Genomic DNA, 12038 nt, shown 5'->3' on the forward strand with positions numbered 1-12038 from the left:
CTGTAGGAAGGGTCTCAGGTTTGGAAAAGGAAGGAGTTGGATATCACATTTCATGTTAGAGGTAGGATCTCAGGTTTGGTATTAGAGGCATTGAGATATCAGATCTCATGCTATCAGAAGGGTATCAGGATTGGAATGGGAAGGAGTTGGATATCACATCTCATGCTAAAGGGAGGGTCTCAGGTTTGGAATGGGAAGGATTTGGATATCACATCTCATGTTATAGGAAGGACCTTAGGTTTGGTATTAGAAGCATTGAGATATCACATCTCATGCTATAGGAAGGGTCTCGGGATTGGAATGGGAAGGAGTTGGATATCACATCTCATGTTATAGGAAGGATCTCAGGTTTGGTATTAGAAGCATTGAGATATCACATCTCATGCTATAGGAAGGGTCTCAGGATTGGAATGGGAAGGAGTTGGATATCACATCTCATGCTATGGGAAGGGTCTCAGGTTTGGTATAAGCATTGAAATGTCACATCTCGTTATAGGAAGGGTCTCAGGATTGGAATGGGAAGGAATTGGATATCACATCTCTTGCTATAGGAAGGGTCTCAGGTTTGGAAGGGGAAGGATTTGGATATCATATCTCATGTTATAGGACCGGTCCCAGGTCTGGTATTAGAAGCATTGAGATATCACATCTCATGCTATAGGAGGAGTCTCAGGATTGGAATGGGAAGGAGTTGGATATCACGTCTCATGATATAGGAAGGGTCTCAGGATTGGAATGGGCAGGAGTTGAATATCACCTCTCATGCTAAAGGAAGGGTATCAGGTTTGATAGAAGCATTGAGATATCACATCTCATGCTATAGGAAGGAACTCAGGATTGGAATGGGAAGGAGTTGGATATCACATCTAATGCCATAGGAAGGGTCATCAGGTTTGGTATAAGCATTGAGATATCACATCTCTGCTATCGGAAGGGTCTCAGGATAGGAATGGTAAGGACTTAGAATTCACATCTCATACTATAGGGAGGGTCTCAGTTTTGATATTAGAAGCATTGAGCTATCACATCTCATGCTATCGGAAGGGTCTCAGGATTGGAATGGGATGGGGTTGGATATCACATCTCAAGCTATCTCAGGATTGGAATGGGAAGGAGTTTGATATTTCATCTCAAGCTATAGGAAGGGTCTCAGGTTTGGAAAGGGAAGGATTTGGATTTCACATCTCATGTTATAGGATGGTTCTCATGTTTGGTTTTAGAAGCATTGAGATATCACATCTCATGCTATCGGAAGGGTCTCAGGTTTGGAAAGGGAAGGATTTGGATTTCACATGTTATAGGATGGTTCTCAGGTTTGGTTTTAGAAGCATTAAATTATAACATCTCATGCTATAGGAAGGGTCTCAGGTTTGGAATGGGAATGATTTGGATTTCACATCTCATGTTATAGGATGGTTCTCATGTTTGGTTTTAGAAGCATTGAAATATCACATCTCATGCTATCTGAAGGGTCTCAGGTTTGGAATGGGAAGGAGTTTGATATCACATCTCATGTTAGAGGTAGGATCTCAGGTTTGGTATTAGAGGCATTGAGATATGACATCTCATGCCATCAGAAGGGTCTCAGGATTGGAATGGGAAGGAGTTGGATATCACCTCTCATGCTAAAGGGAGGGTCTAAGGTTTGGAAGGGGAAGGATTTGGACATCACATCTCATGTTATTGGAAGGATCTGAGGTTTGGTATTAGAAGCATTGAGATATCACATCTCATGCTATCGGAAGGGTCTCAGGTTTGGTATAAGCATTGAGATATCACATCTCTGCTATCGGAAGGGTCTCAGGATTGGAATGGGAAGGATTTGGATATCACATCTCATGTTATAGGAAGGGTCTCAGGTTTGGTATTAGAAGCATTGAGATATCACATCTCATGCTATATTAAGGGTCTCAGGAATGGAATGGGAAGGACTTGGATATCACATCTCATGATAAAGGAAGGGTCTAAGGTTTGGAAGGGGAAGGATTTGGATATCACATCTCATGTTATTGGACCGGTCTCAGGTTTGGTATTAGAAGCTTTGAGATATCAAGTCTCATGGTATAGGACGGGAGTTTGACATCACATCTCATGCCATGGTATGGGTCTCAGGTTTTGTAGAAGCATTGGGATATCACATCTCATGCTATTGGAAGGGTATCAGGATTGGATTTGGAAGGAGTTGGATATCCCATCTCATGCTATAGGAAGGGTCTCAGGTTGGAGTAGAAGGAGTTGGATATCACATCTCATGTTATAGGAAGGGTCTCAGGATTGGAATGGGAAGGACTTGGATATCACATCTCATGTTATAGGAAGGATCTCAGGTTTTGTATTAGAAGCATTGAGATATCACATCTCATGCTATAGGAAGGGTCTCAGGATTGGAATGTGAAGCATTTGGATATCACATCTCATGCTAAAGGAAGGGTCTCAGGTTTGGTATAAGCATTGAGATATCAGATCTCTGCTATCGGAAGGGTCTAAGGATTGGATTGGGAAGGAATTGGATATCCCTTCTCATGCTATAGGAAGGGTCTCAGGTTGGAATGGGTAGGAGTTGGATATCACATCTCATGTTATAGGAAGGGTCTCAAGATTGAAATGGGAAGGATTTGGATATCACATCTCTTGCTATAGGAAGGGTCTCAGGTTTTCTATTAGAAACATTGAGATATGACATCTCATGCTATAGGAAGGGTTTCAGTATTGGAATGGGAAGGATTTGGATATCACATCTCATGCTAAAGGAAGGGTCTCAGGTTTGGAAGGGGAAGGATTTGGATATCATATCTCATGTTATAGGACATATCTCATGTTATAGGACGGGTCCCAGGTTTGGTATTAGAAGCATTGAGATATCACATCTCATGGTATAGGAAGGGTCTCAGGATTGGAATGGGAAGGAGTTGGATCTCCCTTCTCATGCTACAGGAAGGGTCTCAGGTTGGAATGGGAAGGAGTTGGATATCACATCTCGTTATAGGAAGGGTCTCAGGATTGGAATGGGAAGGAATTGGATATCACATCTCTTGCTATAGGAAGGGTCTCAGGTTTGGAAGGGGAAGGATTTGGATATCATATCTCATGTTATAGGACCGGTCCCAGGTCTGGTATTAGAAGCATTGAGATATCACATCTCATGCTATAGGAGGAGTCTCAGGATTGGAATGGGAAGGAGTTGGATATCACGTCTCATGATATAGGAAGGGTCTCAGGATTGGAATGGGCAGGAGTTGAATATCACCTCTCATGCTAAAGGAAGGGTATCAGGTTTGATAGAAGCATTGAGATATCACATCTCATGCTATAGGAAGGAACTCAGGATTGGAATGGGAAGGAGTTGGATATCACATCTAATGCCATAGGAAGGGTCATCAGGTTTGGTATAAGCATTGAGATATCACATCTCTGCTATCGGAAGGGTCTCAGGATAGGAATGGTAAGGACTTAGAATTCACATCTCATACTATAGGGAGGGTCTCAGTTTTGATATTAGAAGCATTGAGCTATCACATCTCATGCTATCGGAAGGGTCTCAGGATTGGAATGGGATGGGGTTGGATATCACATCTCAAGCTATCTCAGGATTGGAATGGGAAGGAGTTTGATATTTCATCTCAAGCTATAGGAAGGGTCTCAGGTTTGGAAAGGGAAGGATTTGGATTTCACATCTCATGTTATAGGATGGTTCTCATGTTTGGTTTTAGAAGCATTGAGATATCACATCTCATGCTATCGGAAGGGTCTCAGGTTTGGAAAGGGAAGGATTTGGATTTCACATGTTATAGGATGGTTCTCAGGTTTGGTTTTAGAAGCATTAAATTATAACATCTCATGCTATAGGAAGGGTCTCAGGTTTGGAATGGGAAGGAGTTGGATATCACATCTCTGCTATCTGAAGGGTCTCAGGATTGGAATGTGAAGGAGTTGGATATCCCATCTCGTTATAGGAAGGGTCTCAGGTTTGGTATTAGAAGCAATGAGATATCACATCTCATGCTATAGGAAGGGTCTAAGGTTTGGAAGGGGACGGATTTGGGTATCACATCTCATGTTATAGGACCGGTCTCAGAATTGGTATTTGAAGCATTGAGATATCAAGTCTCATGGTATAGGACGGGTCTCAGAATTGGAATGAGAAGGAGTTGGATATCACATCTCAAGCTATAGGAAGGGTCTCATGATTGGAATGGGAAGGAGTTGGATATCAAATCTCATGTTATAGGAAGGGTCTCAGGATTGGAATGGGAAGGACTTGGATATCACATCTCATTCTATAGGAAGGCTCTCAGGGTTGGAAGGGGAAGGAGTTGGATATCACATTTCATGTTAGAGGTAGGATCTCAGGTTTGGTTTTAGAGGCATTGAGATATCACATCTCATGCCATCAGAAGGGTCTCAGGATTGGAATGGGAAGGAGTTGGATATCAAATCTCATGCTAAAGGGATGGTCTAAGGTTTGGAAGGGGAAGGATTTGGATATTCCATCTCATGTTATTGGACCGGTCTCAGGTTTGGTATTAGAAGCATTGAGATATCACATCTCATGCTATCGGAAGGGTCTTAGGTTTGGTATAAGCATTGAGATATCACATCTCTGCTATCGGAAGGGTCTCAGGATTGGAATGGGAAGGATTTGGATATCACAATTCATGTTATAGGAAGGGTCTCAGGTTTGGTATTAGAAGCATTGAGATATCACATCTCATGCTATAGGAAGGGTCTCAGGATTGGAATGGGAAGGACTTGGATATCACATCTCATGTTATAGGAAGGGTCTCAGGTTTGGTATTAGAAGCATTGAGATATCACATCTCATGCTATAGGAAGGGTCTCAGGAATGGAATGGGAAGGACTTGGATATCACATCTCATGATAAAGGAAGGGTCTAAGGTTTGGAAGGGGAAGGATTTGGATATCACATCTCATGTTATTGGACCGGTCTCAGGTTTGGTATTAGAAGCATTGAGATATCAAGTCTCATGGTATAGGACGGGAGTTTGATATCACATCTCATGCCATGGTATGGGTCTCAGGTTTTGTAGAAGCATTGGGATATCACATCTCATGCTATCGGAAGGGTATCAGGATTGGATTTGGAAGGAGTTGGATATCCCATCTCATGCTATAGGAAGGGTCTCAGGTTGGAATAGAAGGAGTTGGATATCACATCTCATGTTATAGGAAGGGTCTCAGGATTGGAATGGGAAGGACTTGGATATCACATCTCATGCTGTAGGAAGGGTCTCAGGTTTGGAAAAGGAAGGAGTTGGATATCACATTTCATGTTAGAGGTAGGATCTCAGGTTTGGTATTAGAGGCATTGAGATATCACATCTCATGCATTCAGAAGGGTATCAGGATTGGAATGGGAAGGAGTTGGGTATCACATCTCATGTTATAGGACCGGTCTCAGGTTTGGTATTTGAAGCATTGAGATATCAAGTCTCATGGTATAGGACGGGTCTCAGAATTGGAATGAGAAGGAGTTGGATATCACATCTCAAGCTATAGGAAGGGTCTCATGATTGGAATGGGAAGGAGTTGGATATCACATCTCATGTTATAGGAAGGGTCTCAGGATTGGAATGGGAAGGACTTGGATATCACATCTCATTCTATAGGAAGGCTCTCAGGGTTGGAAGGGGAAGGAGTTGGATATCACATTTCATGTTAGAGATAGGATCTCAGGTTTGGTTTTAGAGGCATTGAGATATCACATCTCATGCCATCAGAAGGGTCTCAGGATTGGAATGGGAAGGAGTTGGATATCAAATCTCATGCTAAAGGGATGGTCTAAGGTTTGGAAGGGGAAGGATTTGGATATCACATCTCATGTTATTGGACCGGTCTCAGGTTTGGTATTAGAAGCATTGAGATATCACATCTCATGCTATCGGAAGGGTCTTAGGTTTGGTATAAGCATTGAGATATCACATCTCTGCTATCGGAAGGGTCTCAGGATTGGAATGGGAAGGATTTGGATATCACAATTCATGTTATAGGAAGGGTCTCAGGTTTGGTATTAGAAGCATTGAGATATCACATCTCATGCTATAGGAAGGGTCTCAGGATTGGAATGGGAAGGACTTGGATATCACATCTCATGTTATAGGAAGGGTCTCAGGTTTGGTATTAGAAGCATTGAGATATCACATCTCATGCTATAGGAAGGGTCTCAGGAATGGAATGGGAAGGACTTGGATATCACATCTCATGATAAAGGAAGGGTCTAAGGTTTGGAAGGGGAAGGATTTGGATATCACATCTCATGTTATTGGACCGGTCTCAGGTTTGGTATTAGAAGCATTGAGATATCAAGTCTCATGGTATAGGACGGGAGTTTGATATCACATCTCATGCCATGGTATGGGTCTCAGGTTTTGTAGAAGCATTGGGATATCACATCTCATGCTATCGGAAGGGTATCAGGATTGGATTTGGAAGGAGTTGGATATCCCATCTCATGCTATAGGAAGGGTCTCAGGTTGGAATAGAAGGAGTTGGATATCACATCTCATGTTATAGGAAGGGTCTCAGGATTGGAATGGGAAGGACTTGGATATCACATCTCATGCTGTAGGAAGGGTCTCAGGTTTGGAAAAGGAAGGAGTTGGATATCACATTTCATGTTAGAGGTAGGATCTCAGGTTTGGTATTAGAGGCATTGAGATATCACATCTCATGCTATCAGAAGGGTATCAGGATTGGAATGGGAAGGAGTTGGATATCACATCTCATGCTAAAGGGAGGGTCTCAGGTTTGGAATGGGAAGGATTTGGATATCACATCTCATGTTATAGGAAGGACCTTAGGTTTGGTATTAGAAGCATTGAGATATCACATCTCATGCTATAGGAAGGGTCTCGGGATTGGAATGGGAAGGAGTTGGATATCACATCTCATGTTATAGGAAGGATCTCAGGTTTGGTATTAGAAGCATTGAGATATCACATCTCATGCTATAGGAAGGGTCTCAGGATTGGAATGGGAAGGAGTTGGATATCACATCTCATGCTATGGGAAGGGTCTCAGGTTTGGTATAAGCATTGAAATATCACATCTCTGCTATCGGAAGGGTCTCAGGATTGGAATGGGAGGAGCTGGATATCACATCTCATGCTATGGGAAGGGTCTCAGGTTTGGTATAAGCATTGAAATATCACATCTCTGCTATCGGAAGGGTCTCAGGATTGGAATGGGAGGAGCTGGATATCACATCTCATGCTAAAGGAAGGGTCTCAGGTTTGGAAGGGGAAGGAGTTGGATATCACATCTCATGCTAAAGGGAGGGTCTCAGGTTTGGAATGGGAAGGATTTGGATATCACATCTCATGTTATAGGAAGGACCTTAGGTTTGGTATTAGAAGCATTGAGATATCACATCTCATGCTATAGGAAGGGTCTCGGGATTGGAATGGGAAGGAGTTGGATATCACATCTCATGTTATTGGAAGGATCTCAGGTTTGGTATTAGAAGCATTGAGATATCACATCTCATGCTATCGGAAGGGTCTTAGGTTTGGTATAAGCATTGAGATATCACATCTCTGCTATCGGAAGGGTCTCAGGATTGGAATGGGAAGGATTTGGATATCATAATTCATGTTATAGGAAGGGTCTCAGGTTTGGTATTAGAAGCATTGAGATATCACATCTCATGCTATAGGAAGGGTCTCAGGATTGGAATGGGAAGGACTTGGATATCACATCTCATGTTATAGGAAGGGTCTCAGGTTTGGTATTAGAAGCATTGAGATATCACATCTCATGCTATAGGAAGGGTCTCAGGAATGGAATGGGAAGGACTTGGATATCACATCTCATGATAAAGGAAGGGTCTAAGGTTTGGAAGGGGAAGGATTTGGATATCACATCTCATGTTATTGGACCGGTCTCAGGTTTGGTATTAGAAGCATTGAGATATCAAGTCTCATGGTATAGGACGGGAGTTTGATATCACATCTCATGCCATGGTATGGGTCTCAGGTTTTGTAGAAGCATTGGTATATCACATCTCATGCTATCGGAAGGGTATCAGGATTGGATTTGGAAGGAGTTGGATATCCCATCTCATGCTATAGGAAGGGTCTCAGGTTGGAATAGAAGGAGTTGGATATCACATCTCATGTTATAGGAAGGGTCTCAGGATTGGAATGGGAAGGACTTGGATATCACATCTCATGCTGTAGGAAGGGTCTCAGGTTTGGAAAAGGAAGGAGTTGGATATCACATTTCATGTTAGAGGTAGGATCTCAGGTTTGGTATTAGAGGCATTGAGATATCAGATCTCATGCTATCAGAAGGGTATCAGGATTGGAATGGGAAGGAGTTGGATATCACATCTCATGCTAAAGGGAGGGTCTCAGGTTTGGAATGGGAAGGATTTGGATATCACATCTCATGTTATAGGAAGGACCTTAGGTTTGGTATTAGAAGCATTGAGATATCACATCTCATGCTATAGGAAGGGTCTCGGGATTGGAATGGGAAGGAGTTGGATATCACATCTCATGTTATAGGAAGGATCTCAGGTTTGGTATTAGAAGCATTGAGATATCACATCTCATGCTATAGGAAGGGTCTCAGGATTGGAATGGGAAGGAGTTGGATATCACATCTCATGCTATGGGAAGGGTCTCAGGTTTGGTATAAGCATTGAAATGTCACATCTCTGCTATCGGAAGGGTCTCAGGATGGGAATGGGAGGAGCTATATATCACATCTCATGCTAAAGGAAGGGTCTCAGGTTTGGAAGGGGAAGGATTTGGATATCACATCTCATGTTATAGGACGGGTCTCGGGATTGGAATGGGAAGGAGTTGGATATCACATCTCATGTTATAGGAAGGATCTCAGGTTTGGTATTAGAAGCATTGAGATATCACATCTCATGCTATAGGAAGGGTCTCAGGATTGGAATGGGAAGGAGTTGGATATCACATCTCATGCTATGGGAAGGGTCTCAGGTTTGGTATAAGCATTGAAATATCACATCTCTGCTATCGGAAGGGTCTCAGGATTGGAATGGGAGGAGCTGGATATCACATCTCATGCTATGGGAAGGGTCTCAGGTTTGGTATAAGCATTGAAATATCACATCTCTGCTATCGGAAGGGTCTCAGGATTGGAATGGGAGGAGCTGGATATCACATCTCATGCTAAAGGAAGGGTCTCAGGTTTGGAAGGGGAAGGAGTTGGATATCACATCTCATGCTAAAGGGAGGGTCTCAGGTTTGGAATGGGAAGGATTTGGATATCACATCTCATGTTATAGGAAGGACCTTAGGTTTGGTATTAGAAGCATTGAGATATCACATCTCATGCTATAGGAAGGGTCTCGGGATTGGAATGGGAAGGAGTTGGATATCACATCTCATGTTATTGGAAGGATCTCAGGTTTGGTATTAGAAGCATTGAGATATCACATCTCATGCTATCGGAAGGGTCTTAGGTTTGGTATAAGCATTGAGATATCACATCTCTGCTATCGGAAGGGTCTCAGGATTGGAATGGGAAGGATTTGGATATCATAATTCATGTTATAGGAAGGGTCTCAGGTTTGGTATTAGAAGCATTGAGATATCACATCTCATGCTATAGGAAGGGTCTCAGGATTGGAATGGGAAGGACTTGGATATCACATCTCATGTTATAGGAAGGGTCTCAGGTTTGGTATTAGAAGCATTGAGATATCACATCTCATGCTATAGGAAGGGTCTCAGGAATGGAATGGGAAGGACTTGGATATCACATCTCATGATAAAGGAAGGGTCTAAGGTTTGGAAGGGGAAGGATTTGGATATCACATCTCATGTTATTGGACCGGTCTCAGGTTTGGTATTAGAAGCATTGAGATATCAAGTCTCATGGTATAGGACGGGAGTTTGATATCACATCTCATGCCATGGTATGGGTCTCAGGTTTTGTAGAAGCATTGGTATATCACATCTCATGCTATCGGAAGGGTATCAGGATTGGATTTGGAAGGAGTTGGATATCCCATCTCATGCTATAGGAAGGGTCTCAGGTTGGAATAGAAGGAGTTGGATATCACATCTCATGTTATAGGAAGGGTCTCAGGATTGGAATGGGAAGGACTTGGATATCACATCTCATGCTGTAGGAAGGGTCTCAGGTTTGGAAAAGGAAGGAGTTGGATATCACATTTCATGTTAGAGGTAGGATCTCAGGTTTGGTATTAGAGGCATTGAGATATCAGATCTCATGCTATCAGAAGGGTATCAGGATTGGAATGGGAAGGAGTTGGATATCACATCTCATGCTAAAGGGAGGGTCTCAGGTTTGGAATGGGAAGGATTTGGATATCACATCTCATGTTATAGGAAGGACCTTAGGTTTGGTATTAGAAGCATTGAGATATCACATCTCATGCTATAGGAAGGGTCTCGGGATTGGAATGGGAAGGAGTTGGATATCACATCTCATGTTATAGGAAGGATCTCAGGTTTGGTATTAGAAGCATTGAGATATCACATCTCATGCTATAGGAAGGGTCTCAGGATTGGAATGGGAAGGAGTTGGATATCACATCTCATGCTATGGGAAGGGTCTCAGGTTTGGTATAAGCATTGAAATGTCACATCTCTGCTATCGGAAGGGTCTCAGGATTGGAATGGGAGGAGCTATATATCACATCTCATGCTAAAGGAAGGGTCTCAGGTTTGGAAGGGGAAGGATTTGGATATCACATCTCATGTTATAGGACGGGTCTCAGGTTTGGTATTAGAAGCATTGTGATATCACATCTCATGCTATAGGGTGTGTCTCAGGATTGGAATGGGAAGGAGTTGGATATCACATCTCATGCTATAGGAAGGGTTTCAGGTTTGGTAGAAGCATTGAGATATCACATCTCATGCTATAGGAAGAGTCTCAGGTTTGGGAAGGGAAGGATTTGGATTTCACATCTCATGTTATAGGATGGTTCTCATGTTTGGTTTTTGAAGCATTGAGATATCACATCTCATGCTATCGGAAGGGTCTCAGGTTTGGAATGGGAAGGAGTTGGATATCACATCTCATGTTATAGGAAGGGTCTCAGGTTTGGAATGGGAAGGAGTTGGATATGACATCTCTTGTTATAGGGAGGGTCTCAGGATTTGAATGGTAAGGAGTTGGATATCACATCTCATGCTATAGGAAGGGTCTCAGGTTGGAATGGGAAGGAGTTGGATATCACATCTCATGTTATATACAGGAAGGGTCTCAGGATTGGAATGGGAAGGATTTGGATATCACATCTCTTGCTATAGGAAGGGTCTCAGGTTTTTTATTAGAAACATTGAGATATCACATCTCATGCTATAGGAAGGGTTTTAGGATTGGAATGGGAAGTATTTGGATATCACATCTCATGCTAAAGGAAGGGTCTCAGGTTTGGAAGGGGAAGGATTTGGATATCACATCTCATCCAATAGGAAGGGTCTCAGGTTTGGAATGGGAAGGAATTGGATATCACATCTCATGTTATAGGAAGGGTCTCAGGTTTTTTATTAGAAACATTGAGATATCACATCTCATGTTATAGGACGGTTCCCAGGTTTGGTATTAGAAGCATTGAGATATCACATCTCATGGTATAGGAAGGGTCTCAGGGTTGGAATGGGAAGGAGTTGGATATCACATCTCATCCAATAGGAAGGGTCTCAGGTTTGGAATGGGAAGGAATTGGATATCACATCTCATGTTATAGGAAGGATCTCAGGTTTGGTATTAGAAGCATTGAGATATCACATCTCATGCTATAGGAAGGGTCTCAGGATTGGAATGTGAAGGATTTGGATATCACATCTCATGCTAAAGGAAGGGTCTCAGGTTTGGTAGAAGCATTGAGATATCACATCTCATGCTATAGGAAGGGTCTCAGGATTTGAATGGCAAGGAGTTGGATATCACATCTCATGCCATAGGAAGGGTCTCAGGTTTGGTATAAGCATTGAGATATCACATCTCTGCTATCGGAAGGTTCTCGGGATTGGATTGGGAAGGAGTTGGATATCCCTTCCCATGCT

This window comes from Ambystoma mexicanum, unplaced genomic scaffold (assembly GCF_040938575.1).
Source record: "Ambystoma mexicanum isolate Mex_15411 unplaced genomic scaffold, UKY_AmexF1_1 Mex_scaf4, whole genome shotgun sequence".
Taxonomy (NCBI): domain Eukaryota; kingdom Metazoa; phylum Chordata; class Amphibia; order Caudata; family Ambystomatidae; genus Ambystoma; species Ambystoma mexicanum.